Source organism: Urocitellus parryii, chromosome 12 (genome assembly GCF_045843805.1).
Source record: "Urocitellus parryii isolate mUroPar1 chromosome 12, mUroPar1.hap1, whole genome shotgun sequence".
Lineage (NCBI taxonomy): Eukaryota > Metazoa > Chordata > Mammalia > Rodentia > Sciuridae > Urocitellus > Urocitellus parryii.
In genome coordinates, this window is record NC_135542.1 from 26,101,435 (window position 1) to 26,126,260 (window position 24,826).

The window sequence follows — 24,826 nt, forward strand, 5'->3', positions numbered from 1 at the left end:
GACAGTCCATGTAGTCCTCCTGAGCAAGTACTTCTCACAGAGGACACTGACCTGCTGCAGACAGGAGAAGCACAGGGAAAGGAGGGCTTCCTTTTTCACTATGTCAGATGAAGCCCAGAAACACAGGAGGACTCTGGACAGGAGCTCAGGACACACTCAGGTCCTGCTCCCTAGGCCACCTCAGTTTCTGCGGTGGGAGGACCACGTGTTCTATGGGCCAGTGCTTCTCCGCCCATCCTGCTGATTTGCAGGTTTCCTTTCAGAGGTCACAGAATTGTGAGCCAATTTAAGGGGTCCCTGAGGGAAGAGGAGTGTTCAGCTCAGACAACACCATGGACCTTCAGGCTCAAATTGTCAGCTTCCTGCTGCTCAGTGTCACAGGAGGAAAGAGAAAGCTCACGACACAGAGTCCACATCCCACATGAGTTAGTTGGAGCCTACGCCAGGGTTTTGGACTTAGTTGCTTCTGTAACTTGTCTGGTATGAAGAAGTCCATGTGTCTCCATTTCTGCTAATTTTTCTCTCTTTTCATCTCTCCCAAGTGAGCATGGTGTCCAGTGGAGAAATTGTGCTCATGCAGTCTCCAGGGTCCCTGGCTGCTTCCCAAGGAGAGAAGGTCACCATGATATGCACAGCCAGCACCAGTATAAGCACCATCTACTTGCACTGGTACCAACAGAAGCCGGGGTCCTCTCCATGTCTACTGATCTATAGAACATCCACCCTGTCCTCTGGAGTCCCAGAGTGCTTCAGTGGCAGTGGGTCTGGGACCTCCTACAAGCTCACCATCAGCAGCATGGAGGCTGAAGATGTTGCAACGTACTACTGTCAGTACTGGGGTAGCTCTCCACCCACACGGTGATACACGCTGCAAAAAAAATCCCTTCAGCTCCTTGGGCCAGCTGCTTCCCCCTCAGAGCCTGGCAAGGTCTAGGGCGGTGTCTGCACTGAACCTCCATCCTTTTCTGCAGTTGTGCCATGGTGAATTTTCCTTAAGGGTGTTTGGCTCTTGGACAACAGGAAAGTTCAGATGTGTAGCTGGGATGAGGTCCCCAGAGGGCCCAGGTTTTGTGACAAGTGTTGAGTTTGCTATTGATGACACAGAGCTCCTGAGTGGAGCATTGATCCTGGGGAGGAAGCTCCTGGGCTTCTAAACCACTGTGCAGGGGCCTGGAGAAACATTCCTTCCAGTGGTTTCCTGTCAGTGAGGAGCAACTATGGAGAGACAACCCCCCTGCCCTGCCCCAGGACCAAGTCCCTCAACACAGAGGAGCCATGCTCCCAGGGTGAATAACTACGGGGTGAAGCCATTATACCCTCTTTTTGGGGGGAATGCTGAAGTTATATTTTGCATTTTTCTGAAGAATATGTTTCACTGTGGAAGTGACCAGGACAGCCATCCAAGCAGGAGAAAGTGACAGAGCTCCCAAGTAATGACAGAATGGCTGTCCTCATTCTTTTTTGTGATTAGTAACTAATCCTTTTTTGGGGTGCTGATGTCATGATAAATGTGTGGAAAACATCTCATGTCAAACAACCTATGCACAGGAACAAAGTGTCTGAGGCAGAGACCTCAACCTCTGCACGCCACCCCATTTCCCTGAATGACAAAAAGCCTGCTTGAAACCATTTTCCACCTACAAGGTGTTGTGAAAATTTAAAATGTAATTGAATATTTCTAAAAATTGAAATCAAGAACACGGGCATCACAGAAAGAGAGTATGTTTTGTGGAATGTCCAGGTTAGATGTGGAGATGGAGCTCTTCTGGAAAGGCACCTCTTATTTCTCTTTGCCTTCTAAATAAGATCAGCTCACACAGTCCCATTAATTAAAGGAAGAGCATGGCCAGGAGTCACCTCCATGATCTCTTCAGTGTCAAAGTAAAGGGCTTTCACAAAGAGATGTTAGTTTTGCAGGGATCCAGAAAAATACTAAATGGTAGTGAAGATTTTGCATCTCGTGGGTTGGTAAGGAGATGCACAGCCAATCACTCTCAGTGCCCTGGACATTCTGCCTATAAAACTGAGAGGTGGAATTAGGAAGTTTCTAGAATTCTTCCCTCCCAGCTGGGAAGCACCTGGATACCACTGAGGACAGCTGTCCCTGTCCTCAAAGGGCTGTGCATGTGCATCAGGTTCTCTGTCCCTGTCATTCCTAGCAATGATGGAGGACCTATGTTTCCCTCTCACTGCTGCATTGCTGACAGCTGGCTTATTTGACACTCTCCTCCTGCTAAGGACAAGGACTCTCTATCCAGGGTTCCCCTTGAGGACTCAAGTGTGGGAGGCATTGGCCCCAGCAGGCAGCCTCAACAGGCTCCTCTGAAAGGGAAGAAACTCTCTGCTGCTGACCCAGGGAACACAGGGGCCATCTCTGGAGTCCAAGGACCTCTCTGAACCAGCCATGGAACTGAGAGATATAGCACACAGGATTTTCTTTGCCTACCGATGGACAAACCCAGCTGAACCCATTCCCTGTAAGAGCTGCTTCCATAGAGTCATTCAGCTTAGGTCCAGGTGGCTCTGGAGTGCAGAAATGAACACTGGTTTCCACTTAGATGCAGCACATGGCAGGTCCGAATACTTTAGGGCTGTCACTAAGCCAGGTCTCGGGGTACAGAGAGCCATCATAATTTTCATGTGTGCATGAAATCCATGTAAGTCTGCAGAGTTTGAAATTACCCAAAATACTTTGCTTCCTTTAGGACTGAGTAGAAACAGAGAGGCTACTCCCACTGCAGATGTAGGGCAGAGGTCGTTTGTTATTTATATTAAGAAGGGAAGTGAGAACAGGTCAGAGACAGCTTTAGTAGTGAAGTTATTTTTTTCTGAAAAAATCTATCTTGACTCATATAATTGGAAATTTTATATTTTAAAGGAAAAAATGCTAACTGAAGGATATTTGATGGGGAAATCATTTGGGAGAATGAAAGGACATTTCTAGGAGTAGCCGCTTGAGCCTTGGTGTGTCAGGTACAGGCCCTTCCAAATCTGCCCTGAGCAACTCTTGAAAATAGCAAAGGTGTGTCTCTGTCTATGTCCAAATAATGAAATTATAATACTCAAAATTCACTCTCTTACCTGACTCTGGCCTTAAAATAAGGACAGAGTCACAGGATACTGGGCCACTCTACCCACACACCCTCTGAGATGGTATTCCTTGTTCTCTGTACTCTCAGATCTCTGTGATTTCTCAGCCTCATCCCTGACCAGCCCTGGCTCCCCAGTGTCCTCTTTACTGAGGAGCTGGCCTGGGGCAGAGATGGTGTTCTGTCAGCTCCCTGGCCAGTCTGACAGCCCACACAACATTGTGTTATCCTGAGTTTAGGACGTCTTGCAAGGTTGATCTGAGTATGCTGCTGAGGAGGAGGAGTGTACCAGAGGTCTGCTCAGAGGCCCTATTCTCTAGACCCCAGCTGAATCTTCTTTGCATATCCATCCCCAGAGAGCCGCCCCCCACACAATAACAGGCACTATTAATGGACCCCTAGGAGAGGAGACAGGTCAGTGGGAGGGAGAGCAGGCACTCCTGGCAAGATGAGGTCCACATCTCAACTCCTGTGCTTTCTGCTGCTCTTCATCTCAGGTGAGCAAAGGAAGGTGACATGGTGCTCTGAATCACCTTCCCATGGACATTGCCAGAGAGGACCCAAAAGGGCCCACCTCACTGAGCATGTGCCTGAGACAATCTTTATCCAAAGGAAATGGATTCCTCACCCCAAATGTTCCCTTTGAATAGTGAAGTATGTATGCTTTTCCCTGGTTAAATTGATTGTGTCCTTACACTGACCTTGAAAAGACTTATGAGATTGCAGGGGTGAAAATGGGCAATGCCCTCACCTAGTCCCAAGCTCTCCTGGCTGTCTATCCTGGGTAAAGAACCACAATCATCTGCACAACTAACCCCAAGGAGAACTCCAAGTTTTCTTGGTACCAGCAGAAACCAGGCCAGGCCCCTAAACTCCTGGTGCATGGCACATGCACCCTGGCTTCAGGAGTCCCAGCATGGTTCAGTGGCAGTCATTCAGGAGCAGATTTTACCCTCACCATCAGCAATGTGGAGACAAATAATGCTGGCACTTATTACTGTGTTGAGTGGCCATGGGACCACAGTGACACATTCCCAAACAAAAATCCTCACAACTGTGGAGAGCAGTGGCTCTTCAAGATGCATGAAGCCCAGGGTCCTTGGCATGATTGCTGCTCCTCTGAGACACTGTGTTTGTTCTGTCACCTGCAGAAACACCTCCCTGTGGTACCCAATGATCCAGCACTGCTCTTCCAGAAGAAAGGTGGTGGAGCATGGTGACGTCCCTGGAGGATTCCACGAGGAAGGTCAGACTTGGAGCATGAGATGTGCTTTGACTGAGCAGTTACCCTTCTATAGCATGGAGCACTGAGTATAGAGCAGTTGTCATGACTGAAACCTTTACCTCCTAATGGGAATCTGAGTCCTGGAGGCAGATAGTCACAATTAATTATATTTTTAATTAAAGGTAAATTTTAAGCTGAAGGTGCCCTTGAGAGAACATGCAGCCTCACTCCACACAATTCCAGGGTCATGAACCAGACAGAGTTTGAAAAGGAGATAAGGGTCATGTCCCTCAACCAGAAGACCCCCATCCCTCTCCTCCTAAAGATGGAAACAACCTCCCAATATGCCTTTGGTGGAAAGCCCAGCTTTAACTCATGGGTCTTCGGGGGATATTAGATTAAGCTCAGATTAGAGGTTGTGACCTGAGGAGCAGAGAAGTGAGTTCAGCTTGTCCTCCTTCAGAATAATGTCTCCTCTTGTGTGAGGGACAGAAGAAATGAGGACCAGAGGACCTGAATTCTAGGTCAGAGTTCTTAGAAAACAGATGCAAGAGGAGGGACAAATTTGTGTCACAGAAAATTTGTTGTGAGCACTGAGTACAGTTCAGGAGTTAGGCGCCCTTGTGTCTCATCTGATGTGCCCTCCAGACAGCATGTGTGACAGCTGGGCCACCAGCAGGAGGTTTGTGTTCAGGGCTGCACCGCTCTGGGAGGATCTAGTCCCTTAGAAACAGTAATGCACTCCACCTCAGCTCCTCCCTGCAGATGGTCAGTGTGAAGTCTGTCCCTGACCCACTGCCACTGACTCTGACTGAGACCCAAGAGACCTGGGTGGATACATTCTAGGCCTTCTGGAGCCTGGCTTGGCTTCTGTACAGTCCAATAGACATTGGTGTTTCCATCACTCTGTAGAAGTGGACCTGAAGGAGATGGAGGCTGGCTGTGCAGGGGTGATGGGCAAGGATAGGGGAGTGTGGATCAGCACAATATGCCCACTGGTTCCTGAAATAATGACATTGAAATGCAAGGTTAGGTAGATCATTAGCCATTTTCATGAGTTTTTTTTTTTCCATGATGTTGAATCAGTTTTCATGTGCATTATTTTGATTCTTTCCCCCCAAATATTCAATTTCAAAACAGAAGCCAGTTAGCTAAGGTCTATTTGTTCTCTAAGATTCTCCCAACTTGATTTACCTCTTTCTCTGTCTTCACCAGAGCACAGCCCCTTAGTAAACCTCACCTGGTTCACCTGGAGGACAAGACCAGCACATCTCCACTTGGATTCCCAGGGTTCACCCTCCTGCCCCTTCTCCCTCCTCATCTCCTCTGTCCTTATCAGGGATCCAGAGCAGCAGCAGCCCCAGGAAGCTGAGCAGGGAGTCTCATTTTGAGAAGCTGAGTTGAGGAGTCCTGGTGAGTCAAGGCCAGATTAGAGCTGAACTTTTATGTCAGCTTTGCAGGAAGGCTCTCATCAGGGAGCAGCATGCAAATCCCCAGGTGGGTGATCTGGAGTGAAGGACTCAATGCTGTGAGTGAACATCTGTCCTGTCAGCAAATTAACATGGCAGGTACTCTCTTAGGAAGCAAACTGAAAAAACCTGGTTCCCTGAATGGGAGAATGAACATGATTTACAGTTTCTTCCTGTTTTTCCTTGGAGATTTCTAATTTTTATTACTTTCCCAGGAACATACTAGTTCATTTTTTAATAATGCCAAGTTTCCATAATCCTGTGGTAAATGTTATTTCTTTGTTCACATTAGTATGAACTTTCAGGGTGTGATTACTTTTAGTGATGTAACACACACAGAACAAAAGGCACTTAAGTGTGAACTTAAATCTGAACCTGAATGGATTTTAAAGTACAGCCCTGACCCTGGAGGAGCTGCAGAAAATACAATTTCTCCTTCTGCCTCCAGCTGCCTTCTTCCCATCAACAGCCTCCCAAGGTGGCTCTATTCTGACATGTAGCACAACTGGTTGGGTCTTCTTGAACTTAACTTCATGTGAAATACAGTGTTGCCTTGTGTCCGTAGCCTCTTGTTTCTTTACTATCTTAAGTCCTTCCTTGCTCCCTGTGGACTCTAAACCTGTTGGTGGTCATTTTCTGGGGACCTAGAGGGCTTCTTCTGGGGATTCAGGTAGGGCTGTCTGTCTGCCCAATGGTGTCTTTATTTGTACTGATTTGCCTCTGTTTTTAAGGTCTGTGTAGGGGTGTGGAATTCTGTTCCAACTTTCCTTTCAACATCCCTCACTCCACTGTCATTCATCATCCCTTGGTCACAGTGACAGTTGGCCAATGGCTTTGTGACTGTCTGCAGCAAGTCTGTTTTCACTGGTTCATTTAGGGTTTTCTCTCAGTTCTCCCTTTCATCATTTTAGCTGTAATGTGTGGTGTTAGAAATCTTATCCTGTTTACTCTGACAGGTTGCTGTGACATACACATGAATCAGCTGGAGGGGTCTCACTCCCTGTCCATCCAATCCACATCCACCCATATGATCATCAGTTGCCCAAGTGTGCTGCCACTCTCCTGTTGGGGATACTGTAGATCCCCTGGGCTGGGTGTGGAAAGTTGAGTCCCAGAAGACAGGTCACAGACTCCTCTACTCTTACCCTAAGCTCTAGGGCTTTAAAGAATGAATTTTCTCAATCTGCTTCATTTCTGATATAATTTCCAAAGAACAGAGCCATTTTTTAATGATTTTAATTATTTATTTTCAGATTTATGCTTGTTTTCTTGGTCTATTGTGCTCAGAGGATGCACCAAGTTGCTCATGGAAGCAGAGCTGGCTGCACCTTCCCAAGTGAGTTTAAAGCCTGTTGTTGCCTCCCTGAAGGGGACAGGCTGGGCAACTTGGCGCCCCACACAAGTACCTGTGAGCCTGGAATTGGGCTGGGTGGAGCTGGGTTCAGAGCACCAGGACAGCACGTGCAGGATCCAGGCTCCTTCAGCAGCACCTGGATGGGAAACCAAGGTTTGGGCTCAGTGTTCTTCTGTCACAGAGAAACCAAACCCTAAGCACACACTGAACTCCAATCTGGAGACACTTGCACTCACAAGTATGCACAGCACTGTCTACAAACATTATATGTAAGTAATAGGATTGACAAATCAGTCCACACATGGGTGACAATGGGACAAGGACACATACAAATACCAGGATTCAGAGAGGAATTGCAGGTGGGGAGATGGGGGAACAGCAGGAGAGCTGGGGTTACTCAGAAAGGCTCCTGCTCCCTCAATAGCATAGTTAAATTCATTCTGAAATAATTTTAGACATGGAAAATTTAAAATGTAAACCCAGGTTATGGGAACCAGCAGTCAGCCAGAGGGAGGTGAAGGGCTCCTGGTCTGTCCACAGGAGGGCACAGCCCTCACAGTCTGCTGCTTTATAAGCAGCCACAGGAAGGATGCCTGAGGCTGCAGACACAGGGCTGGGCAGGAGAGGGACCTGCTTATTCCCTGAGGTGACCACTGCACACTTCACCTGCTCTGGCCCCACATATTCCTCCAGGACTGTTCACAGTCACTAAGTGCCAATCAGACATGAAACCATAGAAACAAACCCCCCTGTTCTCCTCCTCAAGCTCCTCCATGCTTCCCTTTCACAAAACCACATATGATTATACAAAGGGACAATCAGCATGGACACAGTGCTGCTGAGGGGTCTAGTCTGGGATTCCATCCCAGTGATTTTCCCCCCACTAATGCCATTTTATGTTCCTGGACCAAATTCCAAATTTCTTTCTTTTCTTTTTTTTGGGGGGGACCAGGGATTAGTTGTCATGTGTCTTTATTTTCCTACCATCTGTGATGTTTTTTTTTTTTTTTTGTTAGTTTGTTTGTTCTTTTATTTCCTGACCTTGACACTTCCAAAGGGTACAGATAGGCTATTTTCCAGAATGTCCCTCTGACCAGGTTTTTCTGTTTATTTTCCATTGATAAGATTCACATTACACATGTTTATAGGAATGCTTCAGAAAGAATGCTTATCCTTGCCACATCATATCAGGGATTACAAGTGACAAGGTGACATTACTGATGAGGATAAATAAATGTGACTATGAAGCACTCTGAGTGAGGGAGATGAGATCAGGAAACCTTCCTGGTCACAGCTTCTCTAGTATTAGGAATAGTCTTTCTCTAGCTGAGCCTGTGTATTTAAGATTCAGTTGTGTTTGAACTTGCTCTCCAATAAAGAAGAGTGAAGAAATAAATTGTTTTCACTCAAATGACAAATGATTCCATGATGGACACTAAAGGCTGAAATGGAGAAAGGAACAGAAGAATGGGCTCATTACACCATGGGAGAGTCCACTAGAGAACAGCCATGGCTGAGTCACAGATTTGGGTAAACAAATGGACATTTCCACCACTCATTCCTGTTGAAGTCAAATGGACAGGTGGAGCAAGTACAGAGCTTCTTCAAAGGGGATGAGGGGTGGAGCTGCCTTTGGTGACACTGGGTGAACCTTATATGGAGTCACACAAGGAAAACAAACCATCACTGCTGAGGGGAAGTAGACATGGCTGCTGAGCAGTTCAGGGGAAGAAGCTGAGGTCACAGGCCACACAGAAACAGCTCTCCCCAGTCTTCATCTTTGGAGACACACATTTGCTTCCTTCAGTGGAGGCATCCCCCTGAGATTTAAATTATTTTATCTCCCTGAAAATGCATAGCTCCACATATATGGCACTTATTTCTGGAATTTTGTGGTTTTCCTAGTTTCAATTTCTGATTTGGCAATCAACAGGATTTTGACCTTAGATTTTTAGTGAATGAAGAAACAAAGGGGAGGTGAGAGGTTCTTCTAAAATTTAACAGCAAATAATTACCACCAGATATTCAAGGAAAACTAAACTTGTTAATAGAAGTGGCAATGTGTCTGGGACAGTGGTAAAGAACCCAGCACTGAAGTACTACAGAGTAGAGAGGAGGACACCAGTTCCCTAGAAGAGAAAATGGGGGAAGGCTGAAAGGTACCTTCTCTCATATTTGTAGTTCAGATTTATGTGACACACTGTCTGAGACAAAGTCCTGAGCTGGAAGCCACTCCTTAAGGGTCCTCCTGCTCCCCTCCTTGGCTCCCAGCTATTTTCACCTCATTCAAGTTTGGCCCTCCTCTGAGAAGGGTGCTGGCCCCATAGGGGAGGTTTGTGTTTGTATCTTCCCTTTGGAGATCCTGTGAGTGTCCTGTCCACAATAGAGTGTGGCACTTGTAGCACTCAGTCCAACTATGAGTCATAAATGTAACCCAGATTTGCTCCCATAGAACCAGGCTGACACCCCAGGACCCCCGTGGAAAGCCCAGGAGCTGGCTGAGGGGAGAGTGTGGCTTCTGTTGGAACCATCTCACAGAGGTACTTCCAAGACTGTGGCTGGTGGGGAGAGAGGCTGTACAGGGCTTGGAGATGGTCCCTCCTGTGGGTGGAGTCAGAAGGGATGCAGACTGAGTCAGCATGGCAGCCCACCAAGAAATACTCTGAACCAAGAAACTAACATTGTAAAATGTGAACATGATCACAAGACAAAAATCGAGACAGAGAAAAATGATGCATTATATTCAAATATTTTGAACATAAATATAAAGCATTGTATAAGTCGTTCCAAAGATTTTAAGAAACTATCAGCTTGAGTCAATGTCTGAAAGGAATAAACATGTTTTTATCAGTTTTCCTACAAACTGAATGGAAATAACCAGCACAGTTCTTAACTTTCAAGTCACCCCTATGCAGACAGGATCCCATAGACCACAGAGCACCAGAGCCAGGGGACCTGCTCCTGGTCTGGGGGACTATCTAGCAAAGTGGTTTCAGCCAGAGTGAGGAAGATCAGTTCTGAGATTTATTTTTAAGCATGAGGCAGAAGCAGCTGAACAGCCCGCATTCTTCTCTTGTAAAGAACCTCAATAGCTATCTCTACCCCTTTATATTGTCTAAGAGTTGCCCTGTGGGACAGGGTAGGGACGAAGAGCTTGAGAAGAAGATTTACATTAACAGGGGTGAGAGGTGGGAGGGAAAGGAAGTGAGAAGGGAAATCGCATGGAAATGGAAGGCGATCCTCAGGGTTATACAAAATGACATATAAGAGGAAAGGAGGGGTAAGACAAGATAATACAAATGGAAGAAATGATTTACAGTAGAAGGGGTAGAGAGAGAAAAGGGGAGGGGAGGGGAGGGGAGGGGAGGGGAGGGGAGGGGAGGGGAGGGGGGATAGTAGAGAATAAGACAGCCAGCAGAATACATCAGACACTAGAAAGGCAATATGTCAATCAATGGAAGGGTAACTGATGTGATACAGCAATCTGTATACGGGGTAAAATTGGGAGTTCATAACCCACTTGAATCAAACTGTGAAATATGATGTATTAAGAACTATGTAATGTTTTGAACGACCAACAATAAAAAAAAAATAAAAAAGAACCTCAATAGCTCTGGACAATTCTGATTCCAACCACAGGCTCCCACCACAGGAAACTCAGTGTGGCTCCTGTGCAGACACCTGGGCATGGTCCACCCTAAACAGGACCTCAAAGATCAATGTGGGAGAAAAAGGGTCCCAGGCTGTCATTTGTCATTGGGACTGAAGTATATCACCTCTGCCTGATTTTTTTTTTTTTAGTGTTGTCACAAATCTCAGCAAATGCATGGTTTTCCATTGTCCTTTTCCTCATTGAGAGGATTTTTCCACAGCTGCTGAGGACTGAGGAAACTCGACCACCCGTTCCTGTCTCTGGAGCCAGGAGGGGACTATGCACATGAACAGATGTGAATATGAGCCTCATCTTCAAAGCCATAACCTCTCACCTAGAGAGATGTCACACTTTGTCCACCTGGATGAGGAGCACCCTAAAGAGAGAAGTAGAAGAAGATCTTAGAAGATGGAAAAATATACCCTGTTCATGAATAGGCAGAACTAACATCATCAAAATGGCGATATTACCAAAAGTTCTCTATAGGTTTAATGCAATCCCAATCAAAATCCCAACGGCATTTTTTGTAGAAATAGATAAAACAATCATGAAATTCATATGGAAAAATAAAAGACCCAGAATAGCAAAAGCAATTCTAAGCAGGAAGCGTGAATCAGGCGATATAGCGATACCAGATATCAAACTATATTACAGAACAATATTAACAAAGACAGCATGGTACTGGTACCAAAACAGGTGGGTGGACCAATGGTACAGAATAGAGGACACAGAGACTACAACTATCTTATATTTGATAAAGGAGCTAAAAGCATGCAATGGAGGAAGGATAGCATCTTCAACAAATGGTGCTGGGAAAACTGGAAATCCATTTGCAACAAAATGAATCTGAATCCCCTCCTCTCGCCATGCACAAAAGTTAACTCAAAGTGGATCAAGGAGCTAGATATCAAATCAGAGACTCTGCTTCTGATAGAAGAAAAAGTTGGCTCCGATCTACATATTGTGGGGTCGGGTTCCAAATTCCTTAACAGGACACCCATAGCACAAGAGTTAATAACAAGAATCAATAAATGGGACTTACTTAAACTGAAAAGTTTTTTCTCAGCAAGAGAAACAATAAGAGAGGTAAATAGGGAGCCTACATCATGGGAACAAATTTTTACTCCTCACACTTCAGATAGAGCCCTAATATCCAGAGTATACAAAGAACTCAAAAAATTAAACAATAAGAAAACAAATATCCCAATCAACAAATGGGCCAAAGACCTGAACAGACACTTCTCAGAGGAGGACATACAATCAATCAACAAGTACATGAAAAAATGCTCACCATCTCTAGCAATCAGAGAAATGCAAATCAAAACCACCCTAAGATACCATCTCACTCCAGTAAGATTGGCAGCCATTATGAAGTCAAACAACAACAAGTGCTGGCGAGGATGTGGGGAAAAGGGTACTCTTGTACATTGCTGGTGGGACTGCAAACTAGTGCGGCCAATTTGGAAAGCAGTATGGAGATTCCTGGAAAAGCTGGGAATGGAACCACCATTTGACCCAGCTATTGCCCTTCTCGGACTATTCCCTGAAGACCTTAAAAGAGCTTACTACAGGGATACTGCCACATCGATGTTCATAGCGGCACAATTCACAATTGCTAGACTGTGGAACCAACTCAGATGCCCTTCAATAGATGAATGGATAAAAAAAATGTGGCATTTATACACAATGTAATATTACGCAGCACTAAAAAATGACAAAATCATGGATTTTGCAGGGAAATGGATGGCACTAGAGCAGATTATGCTTAGTGAAGCTAGCCAATCCCTAAAAAACAAATACCAAATCTCTTCTTTGATATAATGAGAACAACCAAGAACAGAGCAGGGAGGAAGAGCAGGAAGAAAAGATCAACATTAAACAGATACACTAGGTGGGAGGGAAAGGGAGAGAAAAGGGAAATTGCATGGTAATGGAGGGAGACCCTCATTGTTATACAAAATCACACATAAGAGGTTGCGAGGGGAACGGGTAAATAAACAAGGAGAGAAATGAAATACAGTAGATGGGGTAGAGAGAGAAGATGGGAGGGGAGTGGAGGCGGGATAGTAGAGTATAGGAAAGATAGCAGAATACAACAGTTACTAATAGGGCAGTATGTAAAAATGTGGATGTGTTACCGATGTGATTCTGCAATCTGTATTTGGGGTAAAAATGGGAGTTCATAACCAACTTGAATCTAATGTATGAAACATGATATGTCAAGAGCTTTGTAATGTTTTGAACAACCAATAAAAAAATAATAATTTTAGATCTCATGACATTTGTTCATGGTTTTGAATCATAGCAATAGCCACTTATGTTTTGGACTACACAGTTTATACTCAAACCACATGAGGGGGTCTGAGGGTGTAGGCTTGCAGCCTCCCCATTGGTCCCCCAGCTGGTGGGTCTGGACCATCAACTGGTAAATAACGTTTCCGTTTCCTGCTCTAATATCCACTTGGTGATTTATTGCAATCTCGCCTGAACACTGAAAACACAAGAACAGCCTGTCCTCAACCAGGAAATACTACAGATCACTCCTCACAGCTCAGGGGCTGACTGTGTCCTGTGGCCCCAGGAACCATGTTCTCCAAAGCAAATCTGAGCTTCTGTGATCTGACCTGGGACACCTGGACACACTGAGCCTGTATTGCAAACAACAGGAGGAGCCTCCCTGTAGCTGTGCCCAGCCTGCCCATCACTGCTTATTTGCATGTGCCCACAGCACAGCCTACTGCCCTGAGGACTTCTTAAGAGGCTGCTCACACCCTGTGCAGGAGTCAGTCCCAGTCAGGACACAGCATGGTCATGAGGGCTCCTGCTCAGCTCCTGGGGCTCCTGATGCTCTGCCTCCCAGGTAAGGAGGGACAGCACTGGGGATTTACTAATCACAGTGTGGTCAGTGGTGCCTGGCTACTCAGGAAAGTCCTCACTACAGGGATTTTTTTTTTTATGTTTCCAATGGCAGGTGTCAGATGTGACATCACGATGACCCAGTCTCCATCCTCCTTGCCTGTGTCTCCTGGAGACAGAGTCACCATCACCTGCAGGGCCAGTGAGGATATTTACAATGGTTTACACTAGTATCAGCAGAAACCAGGGCAAGCTCCTAAGCTCCTCATCTATGGTGCATCCAACCTGCAACCTGGAGTCCCCTCGAGGTTCAGTGGCAGTGGATCTGGAACAGATTACACTCTCACCATCAGTAGCATGGAGCCTGAAGATGTTTCCACTTATTTTTGTCAACAGAGTTGGGATTTCCCTCCCACAGTGATACAGGCCATGACAAAAACCTCCAAGGGAAGAAGTGTGAGGCTGCGCTGCCCCAGCTGCTCCTCTTGCTGCCACCACCTGCTGAGGGCACTGCTCAGAGGAAGCCAGGCCCTGAGAACTACAAGGAGGGTCAGTCAGAGGATTCAGGAGGCTCCTCTGCACCCTGACTCTTTCCTTCAGTTCAGCCCCAGCAGACAACCATGACAATATTCTCACTGGTATGATAAAGAAAATAATTTAAGACCTGAAGAGATGGAATTAAGCAGTATCAGGGGTTGTGTAGCAAAGCTAGGCCTCTCCATGTATTCCACATGGGAATATTTTAAGAATTTATTTTTAGTACAGTGTAAGCCCCAGAAAAACTGGGATGAAGTGCAGAGTTCTCCCATGTCCCTCTGCTCCCAAAGCCCCTCCGTCATCAGCATCTCTCAGACACTGTTGCATTTCTTACAATTCATCAGCCTCTGCCCACATTTACAGTCACACTAGGGTCACTTTTTGCATTCTATGGAATTAGACAAGTGGACAGTGATATGTGTCCCATAGTGTGTCTTGGCAATTCCCTAATTGAGGTGTTTTCTCATGTGTTTTAATTTGCATTTCCCTGGTGACCTGGGGTGTCACAGTGATGTTTGGATAGATGTCCATAATGTGCAGTCTTCATAGCCAGCTGTCAAATGCTGAGAGTGAAAAAAATCACAGAGGTGAAAAATCACAGAGGCTTTCAGGGTGGCTGTGAAGGGAGCTGAGAGGCACCTCCTTGTTCATTCTGAGTCCCTGTGAATTTACCTTATCAGGGTTCTCCCAGGATTCTCTAGCTGGGTGTGACCTTTGCTGTCCCTCCTGCTGCCTCCTTCCTCTGTCTGCTCCTTTCCCCTGCTGAACTCTCCTTTGCTTTCATTGTGGTAGATGCATTTTTCAGTTCTGAAACTTACATTTTTTGCCTTTGGACAGTTTCAATGCTCTTGTTGATGCTTTCTGGTTGATTTTCATTTCTTTAAATACTTTTGCAGGTTATCATTGATGCTCTCTTATGGTGGCTGCTTTAAAATCCCGTTCATATAATCCTTAAATACATTTCAACTCAGTGTTAATGTGAACTGACTGAATTTTCTCATTCACATGGGTTTATCCAGGTTTTCATATAATGAAGGATGTTTTCTTTTTTACCTGAACATTACTGGTATTGGGTCTCCTCATAGGCCTAAAATTCTTAATTTCTAGTAAGCTCCTATTTAGTGCCAGTGCTTTGATTTCTGGTCTACAGAGGGCCACAGCTCACTCCAAAGAAAGGTTTCTTATCCTGCTATGCCCAGGAAGCACATTCTCCTTGGAAGCACTTAGTCCCCACAGATGCCTGAATTCAAGGCAAATTATCTTAATCACTCATGGTCAGTTTCAAATCAGTGGGACAAAATTCCAACATCTAACTTAGAGGAGAAAAAGTTTATTTAAGTACATTGGTTCAGAAAGTCAGTCCATGGTCAGCTGACCCCATTGCTCTGGGCCCAGATGGGCAGAATTTCAGGGCAGAAGGGTGTGGGGCAGGAGAGCTGCTTCACACTTGGTGGCCAGGAAGTGCAAAAAGAGAGGGGAAGGAGCCTCAGGGAGGATGCACCTTCCAAGGCTCACCCCTAGTGACCACCTCCTCCAGCCACAACCCCGTGCCCTCAGTCACCACACCATTAGTCCACTCAGGTCAGGAAGGACTGAATAACCTCAACTCTTCTCTTCTTGTCATTTCACCTCTGAATACTCCTGCATTAACACAGTAGGTGTAAGGGTCACCTGAAGTTGAAACCAAAGCACAGTCTACAGAAGTGTATAAGCAATGACACCAATATAACATTTTGATTGTAGCAGAATTTTTTTTTTTTTCTTAAAACAGTGACTCATGGTCTGGAACCAAATACCACACATGGCACATGATCTGAGGGAAGTCCATCATGGAGCAGAAAACTAAGAAGTCCTCACTGTGTCCTTTCCCTTTCCTCTTTCCATAACTAGCCTGCCACAGAAAAGCTGCAGCCTTTGCTGAGCTCTGGGTTTGCAGGTGAAGGAATCAAAATATTCTCCTTATTTTAGTTTCTTCTGGTTGTTCCCAATTTTACTCTATCTTCATTTGAGGACAGCTCTCATCTGCTTTTGACAAGTGTATATCTTCTCAGGATCACTTGGACTCTGATTTCTCTCTTCTCCCTCCATGCCCTGAACCAACCCCCTTTCCAGGAATGCATACACAGATCTTTGACAAGAACACACATCTTTCCACAAAGAGCTTGTCACCCTACACTCTTCTTAAATATGGGCTTGATAAAATATATCAGAGCCACCCATCATTCTGGCTATACTGTGGGGGCAGCCATGTTACCTGTGGCACCTTATGATGCAAATGCATTCAAGTAAAAAACCTATCCATGCCCCCACCCTTTTGCATTAACTGATGAGGACAATCCTCATGGTTCTCAGAGTGAGCTCATGATGAGGTGTAGGGTAAGAGAGAAACTTGGTACTAGACACCCGGTATCTGTACATGAATCTTTGCTCTGAATCTTCTGATTCCCAGAGGAGTCATCTGCATCTTAGAATAAAGTGTTTTCTATCTACTCTTTCATGTTTTCAAAATGATATTTGGCATAAAACCCCAACATTGAAAATTCATATTTGGATCTCAGTTGATGACATTTGTTAATAATTTTCACAAATTAGTTTATAAAATTATATAATTTTTTAATCATTTATTTTTCAGCATTGCACAGATTTTATCCCAAACTTTGCGAAAAAAATTAATAAAATGATATATCTACACTGTGGCTTCTGATTGAAACATTCACCAGTTATCTTCACAAAACAATTTTATACAAGAGAACATCACACTTATAGCCTGGAATTGTGCCAAGATTTTTGAATTCAAATGTGAAAATAAGCTGAGTGGGGGGAGCTTCTATAGAACACCAGGTGTGCATGGGTGTGAGCTCTGTGCACTGGATTGGAAGCACAATATTTTCATGTTCTATTCCATGTACTCTAGGTTCATGTAGAGCACTTCCCCACTCCCTTCAGGTCAAAACTCAAGGAAAGAGAGCTGTAATTAGTCACCTGGTCCTGAAGCTGCTCCTCAGTCCCAACTTCCTACCCAAGATTGACCCTTGCATGAAGCCCCAACCTCCTGAGTCTCTTCCTCTTCTTTATGGGGTACATTAAAACTTTATTGATATTTTACACACAAGCTATCTTTGTATCACTTCAAAAAAATCATTGTTGTTCTTGTAACCATATTTTCCATTTCCTAATAGATATGTTTTCAACTGTGAAAGTAATTGTACTTGAAATTTAATGGAATTCACCATTTTTGTTTTCAATATAAAGCCCAGACATTATCTGATGTTGGAGGGTTTTTAGGTTCATGGCAGAGTTTGCTGGAACAAGTTACAGCCCTCACATGGGGTCAAGTGCACTTGAGCCAGTTTGTGATCTAGGCTTTGATGTCCTTGTGGTCGTGGGGACCAAGCCATGAAGGAAACAGTGGCTGCAGGAGTGAAAATCATCCTCTTCTTCCCCCTTCACAGGTGACTTTATGATATATTTCTAGGGGCTGCGAAATAATCTGTTTTCTTCTTCAACTTGGCCTCTGCAGAGGGTTCCTGGGTAGGTGACCTTGGACATCTTCACTTTCTCCTCCTTTTTCCATGTCCTCTGTCCATGTGTTAGTGGCTGAGATGAGTCATTACTGTGATGTGCTGAACCTCCCTGGCCACAGCAGACTCCAGTCCTCAGCCAAGGACCAAGCTCCTGACATACAGAGCCCAAAGGACACCATCCTCCTGCCCCACCTCCAAGTGAGTCTGTTCTTGATACAAATATAATGTCAGAAAACTTGATTAAAAAATAAAAATCAAAGCAGTTCTTGCCAGGCAGTTAACACACCAGTGACTTGTTAATCTGGAGCCCCAGGACTCCTACAGGAGGATGGGAGTCTGAGCAGGGTCCTCAGGGGGCCAGAAGTAGGTCCCTCCCTTGCTCAGCACCCGCAGAGGCTTAGGGCAGAGGCCCAGTGTCTGGTGGCACCTCGACCTTCAGTACCTCTGGGACCTTCCCTGCTACTCTCCTGGGCCCTGTGTTACCCCACCGAAGTGCTGAGTGCTGGCCCTGGGCCTGAGAGCCCCTGGGAGCTGCTAAGGTCTCACAGAGGCTCTGGAAGGAATTGAGTGGGAAGCAGTAGGTGGGTTGGGAGCTCCACACCAGGAGTCCCCCACAGCTCCCACCCCTATGCCTGCACCATGCAGGGTCACTTAGGCCCCTTCTTTCTTTGAAAAAAACACATCTTTGGCATCTCATGTGTGTCACACATCCAAGACATCAACTGCCCAAGACCAGCATGGCTTATGAATTTCTGATAAACTGATAATCCTTTGTCCGTAAGTAAAAGGAAAATTTCTTGAGGAGAGTGGTCACTTGAGTTTGCTACAGTATCTCACCTAGTGATAAAAGAAAAGAAACAACTTCATGAACTGGGGAGAAAATATCCTTGGTCAAGACATTGGGACCCCAGGTACAGATCCTGCCTATTGATGCTCCCCAGTCCTGTCACTAGAGAGCAAACGCACTCGTGACCACGACCTGCACAGATGAGAAAACCTGAGTTTAAATGGGCTGGCTGCAAGTTTAAGCTAAGAAGAAGGTGGCAAAAAAAAAAAAAAACATAACAGAAACAATTTTGGCATCAATATCAGGACAGCTCTTTGACCATAAGGGCCTAACTTCCATGCTGGAAAAAAAAAAAAAAGGAGAGAGAGAGAGAGAGCTCACATTTTCTTTATTTTATAGGGGGGACATCAGAGGAAGGGAAAAGTTTTCAAAGGTGAGGTCTTGCTTCATGATGTCTTGTGGTCAGCAGATTGACATCTTGGCAGGTCACACCCACCTCAGGTGCTGTGTGTGATCTTAGGCAGAGCTAGAGAGTGAGGCGCACCTGCATCATGTGGTCAATCCCTGACAGGGACTTTGCAGTGCCAGACCTGTCCCCCTCAGAAGGCTACTGTGCACAATCCACACGCAGCCCTTGGGCAGCTCCTGACAACACACCAGAAAATAAACAATCCAAGAAAACTGATCTAGAAGCCTTTGGACAGGAGCAGTGATCCCATCCTATGGGGGCTACTAAGGCTTGAGAGCTCTGCCCTGCCCTCAGGCCCACAGGGATCCGGGGCTCTGGACATGGGCTGTGTCTCCCCAGATGCAAGCTCAGTTAGGGTTTCTGATCTACTTTGTGACTATAATAACCACAACCAAGGAGGTCACTTTTCAGTGCACAGAGGCCCAGAATGGGTTGAGCTCCATCTTCACTAAAGCCATGAATGAAACTAAACCTTATTCTGAAATTATTCTAACCTCTCCAGAAAGACACTTAGAAAAGAGCCTTGTAGGCTTTGTCTGCCCTTCTCAGGATGGGAGGAACAACCACATGTCTAAGTGTGTCTTGGTGACACTGAGGTAGGAAGGGCATAATCATACTGCGTTCCATCCCACCCTGGCCTCCTAGTCCAGCAAAGCCAATGTGTATAGAAACCTAAACCACATCACAGAGTTTACAAATTCTACTTTCTTCCTGCTTCAGAGCTCTTTTCACATCCTAAGCACAAAATAACTCTTTTTCCCTTAATTTCTTCCTGTTCCTAAGGTCAGTAATAAAAGAAAAAAAATATCCTTAGGAGACACAAGAAAAACCTTTCCTGGATCATGAAGAAAGCAATAAGTCACTCCTCACAGGAGAGTATTCTGGTTGTGTCCTGTGTGTTCCAGGTGAATCATATTCTGCTCTGGCACATCTATGCTGCTCTCAACTGAACTAGGACAGTGGGCACACCTGGCCTGTGGTGAGGGGTAGATGAGCAGCCCTGCAGCTGTGCCCAGCCTGCCCAGCCCTGCTGATTTGCATGTGCCCACAGCACAGCCCACTTCCCTGAGGACTTCTTAAGAGGTTGCTCACACCCTGTGCAGGATTCAGTTCCTGTCAGGACACAGCATGGCCATGAGGGTCCCTGCTCAGCTCCTGGGGCTCCTGCTGCTCTGCCTCCCTGGTAAGGAGGGACAGTACTGGGGATTTGCTCATCCCCCTCTGTTCAGTGATGCCTGTCCCTTGGAGGATGGCGTATTGTATCATAATTAATTATGTGGTAATTTCATTAGTTATTTATTTATTCATTTATTTATATAATGGTTCAATGTCAGGTTCCAGATGTGACATCCAGATGACTCAGTCTCCTTCATCCCTGTCTGCATCTCAAGAAGACAGAGTCACCATCACCTGCAGGGCCAGTGAGGACATTAGCAATTTTTTACACTGGCATCAGCAGAAACTGGACAAGCTCCTAAGTTCCTTATCAGATATGTAAACACTGCATTCTGGGATCTCCTCAAGGTTCAGTGGCAGTGGATCTGAGATGGATTTCACTCTCAACATCAGCAGCCTGAAGGTGTTGCCACTTATTACTGTCTACAGTATGATAAGCTCCCTCCCTCAGTGACACAGCCCATGACAAAAACCTCCCAGGGAGCAGAAGTGCGAGGCTGGGCTGCCCCAGGTGCTCCTCCTGCTGCCTCCACCTGCTGAGGACACTACTGAGATTCACCAGGCTCTGAGGTCACAGTGAGGGTTTCCTAGAGGGGAAGAGGGAGGATTCTTTTTCCAGTGGTCCCCTTGCTTTTCCCCAGCCCCAGAAACTCAGTGAAGACAATCATTTCCCTGGTATAATCCAGGGTAAAGCTTGTTTCCTCTATGCTGTTGTGTCATGAATCTGTGAAGTGCACTGTGTGGTGTCTGCTGGCGTGGATAGACAGATGCCTGGAGCATTAGCATGTCCATAACATGGGTGTCATGATCAGGGGACTGAGTGTGGAAACCCTTCCTGAGTGGAGGAGGCTCAGCTCAGTGGCCTGGGCCAGGTGGACTGCAGGAGAAACAGGGAGGCCCATCCTGTATCTTCTCAATCTCTTCCTCCTCCAAAGCATGAGCTTTTCCTGACACCAGGCTTGGACATCGACCCCAAGTCCTTCGGCCTTTGGACCTGGACTTGCACCTGCTGCCGTGTCTGGGTATCGTGGACCTGCAGCCCTGGATTAGGGTCAATCATGGACTCTCTCCTTCTGAGGCTTCTGGCTTCTTAACTGAGATGCAAATAGAGAAGGGCAAGGCAATGCTGGTGACCACCAGTTCTGACATCATCACTGCTAATGCACACACACACACAAACACACACACACAAACACCACACACACACACACACACACACACACAGTTACAACACCTTTCTCTCAGGCACACCCTGTGCTTTGCAGTCTATTCTATGTCACTCTATTCTAGGTCAAACTGAGCTTCCCCTTTCCTAACATCCAGAATCCAAAATGCTCCAAATTTAAAAATTTTGATGACTCCACTGTGGGTTTTAGTCTCTGAATGGACATGCTCAGCTAGTAAAGTTGAATCCAAGTTTCCAAAAAGTAAAAAGCAATGAAATCTGTTTCTCCTCCAAACACACAACACATTCTATGTCATTTGTTCAAAGGACAGAGCCCATGCCCTGCTGGTCTCCAGCACACAGCTGCACCCTCCAGGGGACTGGTATCTGAGAAATTGTCTAAGATAAGAGCTCAGCTCTAACGTGGCCTTGACTCACTAGGACTCCTTACCTTGGCTTCTCAAAATGAGGCTCTTGCCCAGCTCCTGGGGCTGCTGCTGCTCTGGCTCCCTGGTGAGGACAGAGGGGATGGGGAGGGAGAACAGGGAGGACGGTGAGCCCTGGGGCCCCATAGCTGCCCTCATTGCCTGGGGTGGGCACACTGCTAGTGTTGGGCTTTACCTAGAAATCTAGATTGAACCTCTTCTCTTTCTCAGAAAGATCCCAAATGTCACAGACACTGCCTAGCACTCAAGGTTGTCCTTGCCCACTGCAAGCCTCATGGAAATGTGGTGTATCCTGCACACTCCAGGGGCCCAGTGACTCAAGGGTCAGTGAAGGTCCTGTCCTAATGTGCTTCTGTCACATACACAATCCTAGTCCACCCAGTGGGGCAGGGGAGAGTTCCCACCAGTTGACCCTTCCCACAAGATAGACCTGGGGTGAGTCCAGAAAGAATGGTTACTCAGGAGGGACCATGTGGACAAGGTAGATAGGAGGTTGACCAGGAGGCAGAGTTGAGGTGGGAGGTTGAGCAGACATACAGGAGCCCAAGGCCATGTCCCTGACACACAGATAGATGGTCAGTGCAGAATCACAAGAGTGGAGGCCCCATGAGGACTTGGCATCCTGCCACTTTTGCCCCCCCCCACCCGGACCTTAACAAGTGCCCACAGGAGAAACCCAGCATGTGGTGGACTCAGCCATGTTAATCAACCTCGCAGCTCAAGGCGACTTCCAAAGTCCAGCCAGGTCCTCTTCCCTAGGGCAGCCCCTCTGACAGGGACACACCAGAGTGCTGGGGACACTTAAGATGTTAAAGAGGAAACACAAAACATGATGAACTTCAGCTGACCTAAAAGGTTTACTGTGTCTCTAAATTGTAGGTCTCCTTTTCATTTCTTCCAAGGCTTCTGAGTATGACAAGCTTGATTGTAAAGTGGCTATTTTATGGTTATTTTCTTCTGTCCTTAGTGCAATGATTTTGATGGTCTGCTGAGGTCTACTACATCCTCAGTGAAAGTGAAAGTTCATTTTGTAAACTGAATATAAAGTATGGGTTCCAGCTTTGTTACTGAGTTTTAAACATCTAGATCTAGAGACAGCCAAACCTGTATCCTTCATGGACACAAATGGTGAAAATAAAGAAAAGCCTAAAGAAATGATGATGGTCGAAGCTGAGCTCACATGACTGACAAGGATGGACTCCATATTCCATGGTCAAGGTGGGGCCATGATGCTTCATTTCATCTGTTTCAAATTGTGTTCTACTAACTACAGTGATCCTTGAACAAGTGTTTTAATATTATATAATAGAATTTTTTAAATGATTCAAAATAAAAGAACAAATTATCCTACTTAGGAAAATACACTGTATTTGAGGTTTCCACCTCCAACTTAACATATTCCATCAAGAATACAACTAAAATTATAATAATTTATTAGTGTAACATAAAGAAAATATTGCAGAGCAGTTAGAAAACTCAATCCTTCCAATTGAAAAGAATAGTCTCATTAAATATTTTTTTACAACTTAAATCAATTTCACAATTTTTTTTTAATTGATGACAAGGTCAACCAACATTATTTAAGTAAAGATTTCTCGGAAATTTTTACCCTATTGAAACATAAAAATGGAAACATAAAAATGAAATAGATAAAGAAAACTAAAAACGGGAAAACCTGATAAAAAATTCTGATTATACACCAAATTCTTCTGAAACACAAAAGTCAAATCCTGGTCAAGGAAAGATTACTTGAGTTACAGCACGAATCACCCTGTACTTTTGTGCACCTTTCCCTACCCCATTCCTGCAGGAAGAACTAGGATAGAGAACAAAGGGCCCAATTCCCTGATCCCTCCAATTTCCCAGGAGGAACAGAGCAGCACTTCTTGTGACTTTCTGCCTCATCTTTGGGCTGCCTGGTGGACTGCTCTCTCTATCATATGTCTCAGAATTCAGACAGGGACAAGTGCAGGGCTCAGGTCTCAGGTGAGGAAACTGTGGACAGTAGTGGTGGGTGCCACTGTGTGTGACCATTGCATGAATAAAAATAGATCAGGCAACACACAGCCCAGACAGGCCCTAAAGAAGCTTCCATAGAACCCTCTGGATAACCAGCTCATTTATAAACAGCCATGGATTCTTGGGAAATTGGGAGGGGAAGCACATACTCAGGCACCTGCATGCCCAGGAAATATCAAAGCCTTCACCCAGGCAGACCCCAGTTCTCAGAGCAAGCCCTGATCATCAGTGAAGGGGTTTCACATCAGAATTCAAAGACTTGGTAGGTGAGTGTTTAATTCAAAGGATGCATTTCAACAGAAGATGGCAAGACACACAAAGGAGCAGGGAAATATGAACCATTCAAAGGAACAAAAGTCTTTAGAAATCACCCCAACAGAAAAAGACATCAGAATGACAGGACATCACCTTTCCAATGTCTGCCTTACAGAAGCTTCAACAGTGAAGGGGAAATGCAGGGGGGTAGGGTGGGACAGAATAAAATCAGGAAAAGGTATGTGGATAAACTGTACTATCATTGAAGAGATATATATTATATTAAAAAGAAAAGATTAGAAATTCTTGAATTGAAAAACATCCTATACTGAACAATGTAATATGTGGGTTGAACAGGCAAAAGAGTCAGCCAAACAGAAGCAGCTCATTTAAATGTGGGAGTGTGTGGAGTTGGAAATCTAAGGATGAGTGAGAGAGAGGCAGTGCCCAGAAGCTACAGAAGCACACAGGTGGACTCATGAGCTCCTCATGGCTGTCTATGGAGGACTGTGAGGAAGGGGCAGAGGTGACACCTGAGGAGAGAGTTAGACCTCCATCTGCACTTACTGATCTCTCTGCTCAGTAGCCTGGCCATAGTGAGGCTCTCTCTCCACGTCTGCTCATGGGCCGATGTGTATTGTTGTTTTAATGTGTAGCAAGGCAATGAATTGATCATCATTGTTCATGTGGACTTAAGGTCACAAACTCTCTGACTCACTGTACACACTCAAAGTCATAATCAGTAACCTGTGAGAAGGAGCCCCTATGTGACCTGTTGGCAGGGGACTTTCTTTCTTTGAACT

General features: G+C 45.5%; 1 pseudogene; it reads left to right on the forward strand.

The window, feature by feature from the left end:
• The first annotated feature begins 547 nt into the window (after window positions 1–547).
• Window positions 548–862, forward strand: LOC113176094 (Ig kappa chain V-IV region S107B pseudogene; annotated as a pseudogene).
• The last annotated feature ends 23,964 nt before the right edge of the window (window positions 863–24,826 follow it).